The sequence below is a fragment of the Artibeus jamaicensis genome, unplaced genomic scaffold, assembly GCF_021234435.1.
Source record: "Artibeus jamaicensis isolate MK-2021 breed Jamaican fruit bat unplaced genomic scaffold, CSHL_Jam_final contig_3126, whole genome shotgun sequence".
Classification (NCBI taxonomy): domain Eukaryota; kingdom Metazoa; phylum Chordata; class Mammalia; order Chiroptera; family Phyllostomidae; genus Artibeus; species Artibeus jamaicensis.
Genome location: NW_026521723.1, coordinates 12933066 through 12950822, shown reverse-complemented (window position 1 = coordinate 12950822; position 17757 = coordinate 12933066).

Genomic DNA, 17757 nt, shown 5'->3' with positions numbered 1-17757 from the left:
CTGCTTCAGATCTAGCCTTACTTGGTCTCTTATTTCTCTCAACTTGCTTCTGAGTTTACATATATTATGATTAAAATACAGAGTTATGTTCTGAGCTTAATATTTTTTAACGTAATGAGGCCAGTCAGAGCCAAGCTTTCAAAATCAGCGTTCTGTAGATTTAAGTGATAGAAGAAGGTAGAGGATGGGAGGAAATGGCTTCATCAGAGACATTCTGGTTGTGGATTAGGATCACCCTATGGAGCCTGCAGGAAGCTGGAGAATGATAAAGGAAAGAAGCAGAGGGGTGAGAACTGAGGGCAAGGGAGAAGAATTGCTTTTTCTGGTGTTTAAACAGACTTAGAGCTAAAATCATTTTGTTAACTATGTGGCCCAGCGTAGGCAGCTAACACAAGCTCACATAGTAGGCCATAAAAAGAAGCCAGCTCCTGTTCTTTCAATGCACTGCCCTAAGCCCTCCCATTTATAACTTCTTTTCTTTTTTATTTATCGGAAGAAAACTTGGACCCAAGAGGCATAATGAAGTCAAACAGAATCTAGAGCTCAAGACTAGGCATAAGCCTGGATGAACTTTGTGACTAAAATATGTTAAGCCACCCCTCTTTGCATCAATTTCCTCAGTAGTTCACATGCATTATTTCATCTAATACTCCAAATGAGGTCATTGCAATTATTAATCTTATTTTGATGGAGTTACTAAAGCTAAGTAATAAGTACCTAGACTAGGTCACACAGATAAAAGAGGTAAAGTTATAACTCCAAACCCCTATTAGCTACTAAAATACGTTGCCACTCAATGGGCCTCTACACCTCATTACTTCTGGTCCTTTAAAAATTAGACAGTGTAGTGAAAATTGTTGTGTTGAAATGAAATTAGCATTCTGAAAGGTTTACCTTTTAGGCCCAGCCCTTACCTCAAGGGCCACAGAGAGCAAGCTGATGCCTTCCTCCAGTAGCCAACACTCCATATATCTCTGACCAAACGTCAGCTATTCCAACCCCTCTCAGGGGCCTGTCTTTACAGCCTTGCTTATTTCGGATACCTCCCTCTAGACATACTACATTCTGTTGTGAGGTTCTGAAAATTACTTCCCAGAAAGAAACTCAAGATTCCAAATTTAATTTGAATAATATGGAATCAATTTCAATACTTTTCCCCCTCTTTAAGCAATGGAAGTTATGGGATGGTAAAGGAATAAGGAAGAGAAAAGCATACTTTATGTGATCTTGGCAAAATATATATACATATAAATAAAATAACCAGTACTATTTTCATCCGCACCAATAAATCCACTAATCTGTATACCCCTATGATAGCCAATCCCGGAAAATACCTAGTCTTAAACTCCACGATTGGGCCTTATTTATTTTAGATTGGCAGATTAACTCATGAGACTATCAGGTAATTTTCTGACTATGTGTTAGGCAATAACACCATTCTAAAAGAAGGTGAAGAGTGGCAGAGGCCAGGACCCACTTCTACTCTCCTATTTCTTTGAATTTCACTCTAGATTGATGTTGTTTTCATAATAAACCCAAAAAGTATTGGACTTTACTATGAGCTACATTTGTCTTTTTACTCCCCCTTCCAGGAGTTAATTTTTTTAACTTTGAGTCTTCACCTTTTTTCTTGTTGTATTAGTTTGCTACGGCTGCCATACCACACACTATGGGACTTAAACAGCAGAAACTTATTTTCTCACAGTTCTGGAGGCTGGAAGACCGAGGTCCAGGTGCTGGCAGGGCTGGTTTTCTCTGAGGACCATAAGGGAAAGACTTATTTCCAACAGCTCTCCTTGGCTCACTGAAGGCCACCCTCATGCAGCCTTGTCACATGGTGGTCCCTCTGTGCATGGGAGCTCCTGGTGTCTCTCTGTATCTGAACTTCCTATTACTAAAGGACATCAGTCTGACTGGATTATAGCCCACACATATGACCTCATTTAAACTTAATTATCTCTTTAAAGGCCCTATCTCTAAATGTAGTCAGTCACACTCTGAGGTACTAGATTTAAGTCTTCAACATATGATTTTTTTCACAGGGGGGGACACAGTTCAGCCCATAAAACCTGCATTCTCTATCAGTACTTTCTTACTTGAATATATTAATATATTCAACATCTTCTATGTTGCAAAAACATCCTGCCCTCAAGGAAATACACAGAGATGAAAAGCAAAAACAAATGCTATTTTAATTAAACAGGATTTGATGCCAAATGTGTGTTATAAGAATTCAGAACAGGAAAGAAATCATTGTGGACCAGAATAGGTCTTTCATTTCATGATCAGGATTTGAACAGGTGGAGAAAGCACAATGAGTTTTAAAGAATGGAAAGGTATCACATTAGAAAAGGTAAAATGCAAAGAATCACTGTATGATCAAGGGACTGTTAATATACAGAAGAGGGGAAGCTGTAAAGGAGAACCTTCCAAGAGAGAACCTTGGAAGGGTAGGCTACACACCCAGATTAAGAAAAACTTGAAGGGTCAGGATAATGGAGTGCATTAATGCCATAAGAAATTTCTACAAACTTGAAGGCTTAAAACAGCAGAAATTTATTCTCTCATATTTTTCTAAGTCCAAATTCAAGTGTAGGCGGGATTAGTTGCTTCTCTCCAGAAGAACTCTGAGGAAGAATCCATTCCATATCTTTCTCCTAACTTCTAGTGGCTGTGGGCAGTCCTTCCCATTACTTGGTCTGAAAATGCATCACTCCAATCTGCCTCTTCTCAGATGGCCTTCACCCTTTTTTATTGAATCCAGGATGAGGATGATCTTATCTCCAGATCCCTAACTTAATTGTATCTGCAAAGACCCTTTCCCCCAAGAAAGATTGTATATACAGGCACTTGGGGTTAGGACTCAGATACAGGTTTTTGAGGTACACAAGTCAACCCACTACAGGGGATCAGACATAGGTTTGTGAGGAGAGATATTTTAGAGAATGCCTGTGTGAAGCTGTATAGTATGGAATGGAAAGAAAGGTGTAATGGGGTCCAGTAAAAGGAACAGGAAATCATTCTAATGCCCAGATCAGGAAGAGAAAGTGAACTATCTCTTTTTGAGTGCCTAGCATGTTCCAGGTATGACATATTTTATGCTTTATATATTTTGTCTCATTTACACCACAGAATAATATTCTGGGGGAAGAGAAAAATAGTAAAGATTGCAGTTGCGAAGCTTAGAGAATGAGGTTACAAAATTCAGATGTGAGGAGGTCCAGAAAGGAACCTGGTATTTTGAGAAAGGTAATGAGTCAGGTTTCTTTTTTTAAGATTTTATTTATTTATCATTAGAGGGGAAGGGAAGGAGAGAGAGAGAGAATATTAATGTATGTTTGCCTCTCATGGGTCCCCCACTGGGAACTGGCCTGCAACCCAGGCATGTGCCCTGACTGGGAATCAAACCTCAATCCTCTGCTTCGCAGGCCTACACTCAATCCACAGAGCTACACCAGCCAGGGCATGAGTCAGTTGTGATAGTGTTCATTTTATGGAAGTGTTGAAATGTTCAAGTGCAACACAAGATCAGATTTAAGAGAGAAGACTCGGAAGTTGTCTGAGCCTGCCAAAATTTTCCAGGCAGACATGGCTGCCTCAGGCTCCAGAGGGACAGGAGCCTCTCTGGTATGATGTCACCACATTAATTAAGCTGATAGAATTTCAGTATGGCCTTACTGCCAAAATTTATCCTGCTTCTTGAAGGCAGATAAGAGTCTTAAGCCAAAACGTGGATAATTTTTAGGACTCTAAATCTCTGTCCATCTTTCCAGACTTACCTCAGATTCTCTTAGAATTTCTCCCTCCAGCACACCCTGGAGGCCATCTGAAATTTTTAGTAGCCAATATGCCAGAACGAGGAAATCTGATGGAGGTAACCAGGTGCTGGTGGCACAGGAGGAGAAGATGAAAAGCATGCATCCCACAAACTAAGGCTCAACTTGCCACCAGCTCTCAAGGAAGTTGTGATGGCCTAAGTGAACAAATCTCAGTCACTTACATCACTGTTTAAGCAGCCGATGTGAGAAATTCTATCAGATTACACAAACCACCATCAATATACAATCAGAGCCTGAAATTAGAGCATTTTAAACATTTGGTCACTGAAGGAACCACAGAACTTTCCACTCACCTCTCTCCTATTCCTCTGGAAGTATTGTGACAGTTTGTTATTTAGCCTATTCCCCCGCCCTGCCCTCCCCCCGAACACGTGTATCTGGATGGCAAGCACCATGTTCTACATTGTACTATTTCTGGTGTTTCTAGGAGGGGGTATGCATGGGTTTCATGGGAGCTAAAGCTTATAGGATTTGGGGGGGACTTCTTTAAGAAAAAGAATACAAACGAAGCATGAATGTAAATATTTACTTGAAATAAGAAGTCATATCATACATTTTAAATGATATATGCCACAAAAAATGATGTATACCATAAAATTCAGAAAAATAGATGTAATATTTTTAAATAAATGTTTTAATAAATGTAATATTTTAAATAAATTATTTAAAAATAAATGCAACTCTTTAACACATCTCTATAATTTCTATTTCTTTGGCTACATGTTCTTTGATCCTCTTTTTGTATGGCAATGACTGTGTAATATAATATTCTGAAGGAGACTGGAGACATAATCTAGTCCTTCCTCTAACACAAGTGACTGGATTTGTTTTTGTTATGTATACAGGAGGCTTAAAATATGAGACTTCATATACTGATGTATTTTTGGTATAAGGCATTCATTAATACGAAACACAGGAATTCATTAATACAAAACACAGAAATAGGGAAATTCTATTTCAAGCAATTGCTATGGGAAGAGAAAGTATGTATATATGTTTACAATTGAATTGTGTGGCATTTTAAAAATTTGTTCCTGACAGGAAGGAACTTTGGTTTTGGTCAGGCATCAGTGAGAACTGAATCTCCCACTTAAAATTTTACACCTGGGTGATTGGAAAAATTTCAGACTAGCTTCTGGCTTCATACATTTCAAGCTTTGTTTCTCATTTTTACCCATGACTCAGTTGCCACATAATGTAGGCCAGGTGATGTTTACATTGTACTTTAACCTCTGGTCCTACACTTCAGGTTGGCAAGCCAGTGAGTTGGTGCACTGTATTCCTTGAAGTCACGGATGGCTAGCACTAACTTAACTCTACATAAAAGCCCCTAGGAACAACAGAAATACGTCTCACAAAGCCAGGCTAAATGTAACATTAATACAAACTCAACCTACCTCGTTCTTCAAACTGCCTACAGCCATTCGAAACAATCTGACATGAGGGAAGTGTTACAGAGGGAAAGTTTATTTGGAAAGAAATAGGAAACTTAGAAGGTTGCTATTAAAATATCTTACTATTTCAAATTTTATATAAATGTACAAACATGCAGCATATGGTCCATGCGTGTGAGGAGCCCAGAATATTAAGCTGAATTAGCTTCTTGGTAAACTTGCTTCTGTTTTTTAGTATTGAATTCAGAGACATTAAGTCTTCAACAAAGAATTGTTAAAGAATAATAAGAAGAGGGAGAAAGAGAAAAAAGAAGGGGGAAATGGAGAGAGGAAAGCTCTTTGAACTAAATTTCAAACATTGACTTTCAGTATCTCCAATTGTTTCAATCTGTAATTGTTATGTTGTTCTACATAGACATGCCTATGTTTCTCACCATCCCTACTATACACTCAATTTGTCCCATTCTAACCTTCTTTCTGGAGTGCATATGGCTTGGAGAAATGACAAAACGTAGACTTCCTGCTGGGTTCCCTACATGAAACTCTCACTTGGGTTCCATTAAATGCTAACCATTATCATGTGGGGGAATTAGGGAGATGTCTTTCTCCAAAGACAATATTCCTTAACTTGTAATATTTTATCTTCTCTCATGTCTTAGTATGACAATGTTTTTACTATTTTCTATAAACTGAACAGTGTTGGGAGGCTTTATATACTATATAATTTATAGTTGGGTAATAAAAGAAATTTTAGAGATAGGGCTTCATATGACTTAATTTGCTCACATTGGCTTGAAATAATGATAGATTTTACTTAAACATTATTGATTTCAACCCTCATTTTAAGAGAGCAGCTCATCCTGTCATTCAGTCCTTTAGGTTATTGCCTCCTTGTTCCCTTTTCCCACTCCATCATGATTTTGTCAAAACTAGAACTGAGCTTTTGTGCTTAACAGGCTTGGCCCTTTCATGTCTAAATTTAGCTACATTAAAATTCTTCACAGTGAAGCCATCAGAAGACACCCAGGGTGCCCAACGTACTCTGTCTACAGACTTTTCTTGAACAGACGTTCCCATTCTCTGTCCTTAAGGTTCTGGGATATATACATATTCCCAATAAACCTCATAAAATCTCCCTTTAAATCCCTCTGGTACCTGTAAGATCCTCTAGAGTTCCTCTTCTGGTTATTTAATTTTCTACTTCCAAGTTCCCTATTTCTTTCTTCACCTTAAATGTCAAACTTCTGTAAAATTTAATGAAAAAGTTCAGCATTCAGACCTCTCAAGATTCTCTGTTGATTAAAGTACTCCTCTCTGATTTTCCCAGACAAAATTTGCATGCAATAATTCTACTATACATCAGTTCACACCACAGTCTCTCTAATCCACATACAAATGTTGAGTATTAAAAGCTGAAGTTATATTAGTTTATATATCTTTAATCCATTACTTTAGATTGTACAGAATTATTTTAAATGCCATCTTGTCTATATCCCCACTACTGACTAATGACTCTAAAGTTTTCATTTACTTTTTTAAGTTGAGGCAATCTCTCATTAAGATTTAGTCATCCTCATTTCTAATATCTGATATATTAGGAGTCTCTTTCCCTCACAATAACAAATTGTCATCTTCTGGGTCTTCATCAGTATGGATATGTTTAATGGTCCAGAGGACAATAAGGATATGAGCTCTCTCTTAATAAGTCTTCAAATAATCAGCCTCATAGATTTGGGCTTGCATGTCTTCAGCCATTTACATTGCATACCCTTGATCTTCAAAGATTCCAGAAAGTTGGATCACATCTATAAAGTCATCTGGCCCAACTCCCCACTTGATGTTATCAATGCTAAAATATCTTGTGCTTGAAGGAAAGCATGTTACTTCCAAAACTTTCCACCTTTAACTTTTTAAAAAGATTTTATTTATTTATTTTAGAGAGATGGGGAAGGGAGGGAGAAAAAGAGAGAGAGTGAAACATCAATGTGTGGTTGCCTCTAGCACACCCCATACTGGGGATATGGCCTGCAACCCAGGCATGTGCCCTGATTGGGAATCAAACTGGCAATGCTTTGGTTCACAGGCCTATGCTCAATCCACTGAGCTACATCAGCCAGGTCCGTCTTTAACTTTTGACCACTGTTAAGATCATCTTTCCAAGAGTATAGATAATAATAAAAGATTAAAAAGTAGGATGTGATTCATTTTGAGTATCTTTTAAAATGTAATTTATTTAACTCCAAGTTTATATTGTTTAATTTTTTATAATCGCTCTTTTTAACAAATGGCTTGACAATTTTCTGAAAATTTAATAATTAGTTTGCAAAACCTCATACAGCTCTGTCTACCATATCACTTATTTACTCCAACTAAAATTTTGGAACATTTGTTTCTGTGTCATGCTATTTAACTAAGTACCCTCCACACTTTCCTAAAGTCATCTAATTCCATTATTAGCTTTTGTCTTATTTTTTTCATCTGGGTAAAATATTGTGTCTGTATTCTTATTTAGTTTCACCTTGTTAAATTCATTCACTCTGTCAATAACTCTTTAGATCCTAATTCTGTCATCCCACATTTCTGTCATCTTTATCCCTTCTGGCTTCCTGTCATCTCCACATTTGATGAGCCAGGCTTATATATCTCTATCTGAGGCATTGAATTTTTAAAAAATGCTTGACAGGACAGGGCCAAGGACATCATCTTTAGCCATGCAAATAGAATCCTTCCTGCACACAAGCATCAAACCATTAATCAGCTTTGATTCAATGAGATATCTGTCTACTGAACTGCCTTTGCATTCAGTCCTAATTTCCCCTCCTTGTACCTAAGACTCTCGAGAGATTATTTATGAAGTGCATGACTGAAGTTCAGAAACCCTCACTTTCTTCCTTCTCATGTCGGAAAAAAAGGTTACATTTCCCCTGTGCAAGGCTGACCCCTTTCTCTAGGATTTATCGATTATACCTCCTCTCTTTTGTCTTTTCAATCTGCTTGCTTCTTCTACAACCTCCAACCTCCTTGAATATAAACTGCATATAAGCAGGTCTGAAAATGTCTGTTTCTCCACTCTCCTTTTTTTCCATTTGTAATAATGCATATTTGAATTTTCTATTTTCTTCGGGCTTACCATTCCATCTTTTCCCTAATGCTCAGTGTGGGCAATACCACAACCTTGTTCTCACTTAGAAAGTAGATGCATTCAGGCAGAAGTATCACCTATTTGCTGCTTGCCACCTTAAAACTTATCTGCACTTGAACCTGGCAAAGCAGAGGTGGAAATCTCCCCTGTATATTTGGAGTAATAAATTTTTGTAATTCCTCAGAGGCCTTGTTCTTCCTGTTTCTTCTCTTATATCATCACCATCTTCCTCCCAACTGAATCATCATCCTCATGCTTTAAAAGACTAGCTTCTTTCCTTTCTTCACAAATAAAATATTCTCCTTCAATCCAAGCTCTGCATCTTATTGTGTGCCTCTGCCCACCATCTCCACTTCTTCAGTTCTTCACCTCCCCTTCAATTCTCAGTTCTTGGCAATTTGCCTTTTGTGTTCACCAATCCATTGACTTTAATTAGGTCACCAGAAACCTCATAGTTATCAGTGTGAACCCACTCTCTTTTTCTCTTTCTCTCCTCTTGCTGAAATACACACACACACACCTTTTTATTTCTTACCTTATAAGGCTTTTCTGCAGCTTCATGACTAACCACTTCTGTTTTTTGTTCTACTTTTAATTTCCTTTTATCTTGGTTTCAATGGCACTTTATCCTCCCAATTTTCCTTCTCCATCTCTGATGCCTTCCCTTTCTTACTGTCAGATTTCTCTTCCTCGGGCACCACTTGTCTGGGCAGTCTCAGCACTGCCCACAGCTTCTACCACCACCACATCATTCTGTATGATTCTCAATTCTGTATTTTCAGCTCATAGCTTTTTGGAACTTCGTTTCAAATACAAATCTCCATATGCTTGATTCGCTATCCCAAAATGAACTCTTATCTTCTCCCTGCATCTACTCACCAAAATATGTTCCAGTGCCTCTTCCTATAATCCCCACTCTGGTTTAGAGGAGTGCTACTCATTCACTTGTACAGGCCGAAAATGTGCGGAAAACCTCTTTCTTCCTCTTTACCCACAGTCAGTGAGCCCTGAAACCCTTTCGCTGTCAGTATTTTAGGTTCTCATTTCTTGTCTGATTTTTTTTGTGATTGGTTCCTAATTGCTTACCTTCCTGCAGTCTCTCATTTTTTTCATCTGTCTCCTACCCACAGCCAGAGTTATCTTTCTAACACATTTCTCCCAGAACATGGACCTCCTCTACTTAACATGTAGTAACTCCCACTTAACAACAGGAAAAACCCAAAATGCCTGGCCACCACACAGCCTGTCAACCTATTTCTCCAATGACATCACTAAACACCGAATTCACTGCATTCTCCAAAGAGATCTATGACTGCATTACCTCCATGTCTGTACATATACTGACTTCAATCACAGAATTTTCTCCCAAGTTTAGTGATGAAATTCTCATTCTTCTAACAGCTAAAATACATGTACACTCTCTTCTGTAATCATGATCACACTCTTCACGCTACCATTCCTTATGTTAATATTCTTTTTTCCAAGCCCCAATCAGGCACTTATCACAAACCTATTTCCATCATTATATGCAAACTAAGACACTAACAAATTTCTTTAAAAAAGGAATTGAATTTTGCTTATCTTTGTACCTATGGTTCTTACCACATGACCTAGCATAACTTAGGTAACTCAGTATATGTACACTGACTAACTTTCCTTTATTTAATATTTTGTACTTCAATCAAAGAAAAAAAATGTAGAAACTAGCATGATTTATTCTCAGTGAATTGATGTTGGCTTTTGGGGATCAGTACTTTTTCATCTAGATTCTCAAACCAGAATTTCAACATTCAACTCTAAATAAATGTACCAATATTAAATTCATCTTTTTTGTCATTTTAATTTTTGAAACATAAATAATTTTTTTTCAAATCTGACTCTCCTATTTTAGGAATGTTACTATAGACACACTCTGGTCAATTACTGGAGTCCTTGAATTGGGTGGAAGCTTTCAGAGTGTTTATGTACATGTGCTGATACAGAACCAGGGGCAAGAGGGGCATATCAAGACAGTTTCAGAGCCTAAAAGTAATTAACTCAGTTAATGATGGTTTTTTAAAAAGTCGTTTTGTATTCTATAACAAGAAAAATGGTAGTAGATGATGGCATTAATTCTTCTCATGGAGAGAATTAATAGAGACCCAGGTTCTTCCCTCTTCTCTGCTATCTTTAACTGTCTGTGTGTTTCTTAACCTTACGTGTGTTGCATCTGGTGGTAAAATGGGAGCTACAGCTCCAGATGTTATGGATACTTGTAGGTAGTTGTGAGGCCAAAGAGGAAGCACTGATATCTGTCCCTTTTATCACAATGTAACAACTTTACCAAAATCCTCTGAGCATATTTTGTCCTATGTCATATTGGACAGAATCAAGTTGAATGATCATACCTGGACAGCAGGAAGATTGGAAAAGTAAGTACCTTGCTTTTAAAAAAAAAGAATAACTCCATAGTGAGAAAAAATGTAAGAGGGAAAGGGGTTGAACACCAACTCCTGTCTGCCTTAGGGAATAAGATTAGATTTCTGATCACTGCTCTGTTTCCCAATCCATACTGATTTTTATCTTGCATTACTCTATAGCTCTCTTAGTTCAAAAATTTTACCAAACTTGTTTCCAAATAATTTGGACGTTTGTGCTGCCTCTCTGACCTGCAGAGCATCTGATCTGAGTTATTTTTCTTCCCTGATACCTACAAAAATGTTGGCATTTTTGTAGGTAAAAATCTTATATTTTCTAATAATCTTCTAACCTCTTTAGGCTTATTTATGTTATTTTTCTTTACCAGTGCTGAAAAATACTTAATATATAATTTAAGTTGCAAATTATACCCATGTTCTAACTCCTTGTTCTAGATCATGAATATAGCACTAAACAGAACCAAATCAGAGTGTATAATATTCTCCTTTGAGTCATCACCAACTCTATACATGCTCATTTCATAATTTCTTTACATTTCTAAACCAAATCCTAAGCCTTTTCATAGAACTTAAGGAAGATCAGAACTTAAATGAGCTTCCAGCATTAAGTGCTCTAACACCCTTCATTGGTGCATTTAACTGAGACAGAGCCAAAATAACTAGTTAATGTTTTCAATAATGCCAGAATGTTTTCTGGTCTCCAGTTTAATGTTTCCCCCACTAGGTTGCAGTTTGAGTGGGTTTTACATGAGAAATATGTTAGACATCAGAACATTAGTATAGTAGAGCAAGAGCCAAGAAGATAGACTGTAGAGTTAGTCCCAGAAAAGGCAAGGACAAAACCCAGCTGAGAATCACGGAGGAAGCTCAGGCATGGTTCAAGCAATCTTAGACACAAGGTCCAATCTGGTAGGACAGGGCACAGCAGTGAGTGAGCCCTTGGGAGCCAGGCAGGTGGCAGTCATGATTCTGGGAGTTGTACCCATATGTTGCAGAATCCCTGCCAGAAGGCTGTCTTTGGGCAAGATTCCAGTTCCTGGAGTGGAGGGCTGACAGGTGCCAGGGGCATCCAGGTCCTGGCCAGATGTACTGCATTTCAGAGTGGGTTCTGGTCACCAGGATGGGATGACTATCTCTGTAGGACCATTTGCAAACTAAGGAGGATGAGGTTAGGTAGAGGTGAGATAACATGGCCATGACCGATATTAGGGGTAGCTCTATCACATGAGCTTCCCAGGAAGCCAGGGCTTACTCTAGAATTCCAGTGCTTGGACTGAGAAGTAGCAAAGGATATTTGGAAGGCATGAACAAAACCCAACAGCCACAGTTCAATTTGGGGGCCTCGGGTGTAGGAGTCAGGATTTAATTCAAGGTCTCATTGGCCTCAGTCAACACTGGCTGAGGATGGGAGGGCAAAGCCTCTAGTTTCTGCAGCCCTAGTGCATGCAGGCTGGCACTCAGGGCATCGCACCCTGCAGTTGCTAGAATCCAATTTACACTTAATGTTTAACCTAAAAATATATCAGGGTGGGGATAGAAGGCATGTTAGGATCTACAAACCTTAATTTGATAACTTTCATAGGAAAATTTATTTTGCATATTTTTTAAAAAGCATCTCAGTAGTAGGTGGTATTCATGAATTCATTATCTACAATATGTTTACAGATTTGTATGTCTTAATATAGTTATGTTGTTGGTTTGTGTTAATTTTAGATCTTTAGCAGTGCCTTAGTTCCCTGAGACTTAAAAAAGAGAAAGCATGGAAACAGCTTTAAGGACAGTGGATTATATGGATTATAAGAATATATCAATTGGAAATATAGAGAATGCATGGTGGTCAGGGTTCTGCACAGTCGATACAACTGGGTCATTAAGGTGACCAAGATCACCAGACCATGAAACACTTGGTCCAATCATTTCATCCATCTTAATGACCAAATCCAACCAACTGCACAATGACACAATCAATTGCTCAGTAACTATCCATTATGATGGCAGAAAACAAAACAAAACAAAACAAATTGGCAGTATTTCGGTCAGTTCAGTAAAGCTGCCCAGACAAGATCGCCAGGCATATGCTGGCTCCTAGTTTATGTGCTTTTTGTAGTCCAAATGCATTTTCTCCACTCTGATTACTTAGGAATACTCAACTACCCAAGGGATTATCTCTAGCTTGCTCCTCACCATTGCTTTGTCTACTTTACTTTCTTCAACGTGTCTTGTTGGTCTTTAAAGATTTTTAAGGCAATTGGTACTTTATTGTTTTTAGTCATCATTTATTTTATACCCCTATTTACTTATTATGCCTTATTAGAACACCTATTTTTCTCTATTTTACTTTTTTTGTACTACATTTAGATGAGCCTTCCATTTGGTCTTACTTTTTTTGAAAGTATTAACTCAAATAGAACATTAGTATAAATTACATTTTATATAAACAAAGATATGATAGATGCATGTATTTTTAACATTTAACTATATATGTATGTGTGTATATGTATGTGTGTATATGTGTATATATATATATCTTACATATATCTATGCCTGTGTATTTTGGGATTAATTACAATCTATGTTCATATACTTAGACTATATATTCTAAATAAATCATGTCCATATCTTGCAAATGGATTAATCTATTTTCCCTCTGTGATTATACTTAACTCTATATTCAGGTTTAATTTTTCTATGTTTCTTTAGTCATCAGATTCTACTAAGCTGTAGCATTGTTTTGTAGTCCTTGGCTTTTCTGGACTGGGTCTACACAATACTTCATGAAACAGAGTTTAAATATTTGGCAATCTAATAGTGGGGGTTTTTTTCTGGGTTTTTTTTTGCTGTTTTTGTTTTTTTGCAACCCTAATAGTGGGGTTGTGTGTGTGTGTACATTTGGTAAAAAAAAGACTAATTTTTTTCTTTACTGATTTTCTTAAGAAAAATATCAAAATTGACTAAATGCCTTGGTATATCAGGCACTGAAAATAATTTTTAAGACCTTACTTCTTGAAAAAAAATCTTTTTACTAAGGAGAAAGTTTTACATTAAAAATACAGCTTTAAAAGGTGGGGGCTGGGGGCTGGGGGCTGGGGAAGAATCAGAATCATCTTTGTTTTCCAGGAATTCTTTTTTCAACAGTCAATAAGTTTTTAGTGTGTTTGTGCGTATGTGTATGTTTTGTGTGCATGTGCACATGAGCACGAGTTTGTGGATGCATATTACTTTTGCTTGGCAATTACCAAGTTAAATGGTAGTGGTAGGGGACTCGCTGCAATAACTGGATTAAAGATACGGTGTGCTTGTGTTCGGATTCCACTATAAGAATAGATGGTAGTTGAGGTCAGGTAAGGTCAGGTCCAACCAGCTGAAGCAGGGAAATGATTATAAGGATTAATGGTGGGCAGGTGAGAGCGTGACAGGGGTCAGGTAGGTGGCTGTTTTTCGGGGTACTTGAAGTCAGAGAGACAAAGATTTAGGCAAGGCAGTCAGATGGGTGGGTGGGCTCTGGATACCTGAGGAAGAGAGCACTTCAGAGGGAAACTATCCATGGTCTGGGCACTTCCCCTGACATGGCTTAACAAATTTAACAGTCTAAGACCGTTTATATTCAAAGTCTCAGACTCCCGAGGTGGTCTCTTCTGGACGGTAGAACTTCAGTGAGCATAGCTAACTCAAATCTTTGTCCCATGTATAGATTTTGTCTTATCTTTAGTCTATGTGAACCCAAACAACCATCTTCATAACCTAAAGAGCTGTGGATGTTCAGGCCAGACATAAATACCAAGCAGTGGGCACTGGGGTATAGTGAGCAGTGAGCGGGGAGATACTGAGTTGCTCAGTATCTGATGTTTACAGGCTTTTCTTTTTTTTTGCTAGATTGATATTGAAAACCCATGTGGAGAAATTTAAGGAATGTTTAGAAGACCAAAAGTCCCCCGTGACAAGAAGAAAAAGCAACTAATTTTTAACTTTGTTTCTCCTCCTCCCTATTTTCATTGGTTTCCTACACATAGTCCTTTTGCTCAGGAAGGCTTTAGGGTAATTAAGGATCTCTGAAGCTCTGAAATGGGTGACTGTGTTCCTAGTGTCTGTCAACTGTCATGGAAATACTGAAACAAAGCTTGATTTTTTCATATTTGAATTTTTCTGTTTGACTGGAAGGGGGTTTTGTATAACTAAAACCTCAACACATGAAGGACATTTAAGTGGAGCACATAATTTTATGGGCGGGCTGTGAAATGAGATGGGACTAGGGGTTGATCGGTCACTGTCTGGATTTTATTCCAGACATTGCGAACAAGCCTTTGGGGAGTCATTTCTCACACATTGTCTCCTTTTCTTGATGAGAGGGCTGGCTCAGATACAGGACAAAGCTCCTTCCAGGCTCGAAATCCTCAATTATTGACACTGTTGTGTCTTTTTAAAAAATCTTCATTGAATTTTTCCCATTAACATTTAGTCCCCTTATATCCCCCTCCCCCCAGCAATCACCACACTGTTGTCCATCAGCCTTTTTCCTTTTACTCAATCCCTCTGCCCCCTCACCCCTACCTACCTCTACTAGCCGTCACCCTGCTCTCCATGTATGAATCTGTCCCTATTGTCCTTGTTGGTTCAGTTTGTATGTTTGTGTCTTATCATTCATGTTGCAGTAATGTGAAACATTAGAAAAGCCTAGTTTTTAATTGATCAAGAATAGTTGATTTTATCATTGATAAAACTTTAGTTTCAGAAAAAATGGATTGATTTCTAGCTTTATTACTATTAGGTATGTAAGCTTTGGGAAAATCGCTGAACCTCGAGGCTAGTTTTCTCACAAAATGAGGATATTAGGCTAAATGATTTCTGAGTTTCTAGCTAGTCTTAGAGTTCTATATTTCTACATAGTTGAATTTTTATCATGCTGTTGCTGGGGAATATGACTAATATTTTGAAGCAACTAATTTTATGTTGAGCTTTAAAGTCCATAATTGTTATCTTCAGAAAGTATTATTTGACCTCAAGTATGTCCAAATAAAGTTAATAAAATCATTTTATAAAAGGGGGAAGAAAAGAAATACTATTTTTTTCTGTCATGAACAGGGCAATTCAGAGATGTCAAAGTATCTGAAAGATTTGACAAGCTGAGGAAGGGGAAAATTTTACTCCTTACAAATAGGTGATCCATCATTTGGGGAATCCATCTCTGTAAGTAGATTGACCCAGGTTAAGGGCCTTTACACTTTGCTCCATGCAAAATATTTTTCATCTACCTGGAAAAACCTGGACTTCATGGAGAGCTTCTGGTGGAAATATCAGAAAGGACCAATATGACATTGATCAATAGTCCTCAAGGATTCTCTGCAGAGTTTAAAAATTGGTTACTATTATTTCTTCTAACAGGTATAAGAGTTGAAGATTTTATAACGTTTATACTCATTAACTGCTTTAAAATACTCTATAGAATTTGTGTATATGTCATTGTTATGGAAAGTTGGAAGAAGAAAAAGGAATGGGGTTATAGTGTAATCTTTGTCCCCAGTTTCTGGCATAGAACTCATAAAGCCCTTGGGATTCCCTATGGGATACGAGTGCATTTTATTATTCCTAAGAAGCCCCCTTTGATTATGCTAATGTGGCAGTTCTTGGATAGCCTCAGGATGGAGGCTGGTCACCAGGGAAACTAAAAATTGGGTGACAGGGTGGGCGTTCTCAGTCCCACTCCAACCCCCAAACTTAGAAAGAAAAGGTATGGCTGGAGACACAGTTATAAAAACTCTTGAACAGTAAGGTTTGGAGAGTTTCTGAGCTGGTGAACAATCCACTTGCTGGGAGGGTGATGTACCCTGTGACCTTGCTCCCCAGACCTGACTCTAAGCATCTCTTTCATTGGCTCTTCTGAGTTCCATTGTCCTTTCTAATAAATTGGCAAACAGAAGTAAAATGTTTTCCTGAGTTCTGTCAGCCATTCTAACAAATTATTGAACCCAAGGAGGGAGTCATAGAAACCCCAATTTATCTAGTCAGTAGTACCAGTGGCCCAGGACTTGTGTCTGAAGTGACAATGAACCCTTAACCTCTGAAGTCTGAACTAACTCCTCATAGCTAATGTGCTATGTATGGAATTGAATCTGTGGACACAGAATATGTGTCAGAAAAATGGAGAATTGGTTGGTGTCAGAAAAAACACCTCAGAGGGAAGGGTAGTTTGAATATTATTGCAGGATTCAATTAGTCAACTTATAAGTTAAAAAATAAGTAAAATAGGTTTAGAGTTTTTGTTTAAATGGTATAGATCTTTTCATACTAAAACTTAAAAAATCTTCTGTCTACTTTGTTAGTATATTAAAAGAAATGTGCGATTTAAGAGACATTTATGACACTTTAGTTCAAGCAGTCTAATATAATTTTGCCAGTAATTAACTTTAATTTCTCTTTATTCCTCCAAATAAGCCAAAATATCAAAAGAATTATTCTTTATCATTTACAAAATGAAAAATTTGGGGCTGCTTGACTGATTCTAAATTATCACTCAGAAAAAAAAAGAGACAGAGAGAGAGAAGCCCTCATATGATAGCTTTGTGCTTTATCTTTCAATCTGCCAACATTTTAAAGATAGGGCTGTGCTCCTAAGAAAAGACTAGGACATAATCTGTAGTAGTTAGAGTTTATTGATGCAGTAAGCAACAGAAACCTCCCAAATAATGGCATAAACAGAGAAGGAATTCATTTTCTCACATAACCAAAAGTATGCAAGCAGATAGTCTAAGGCCGATTTGGCCATTTGGAGGTGCTCTTTGGGACCTAGGCTCATTCTATCTTGCTGCCTTACTATCCTCTGCTCAGGGCTTCCACCTTTCTGGTTATAAGATGATAGTTATAATTACACAAATCATGCCCATATTCCAGGCAGGAGAATGAGTAAAGTGACAAAAGAAAAGAGAAAAAGGGAGCAAAAAGCCAGATATCTTTTCATGTAAACTCTACCA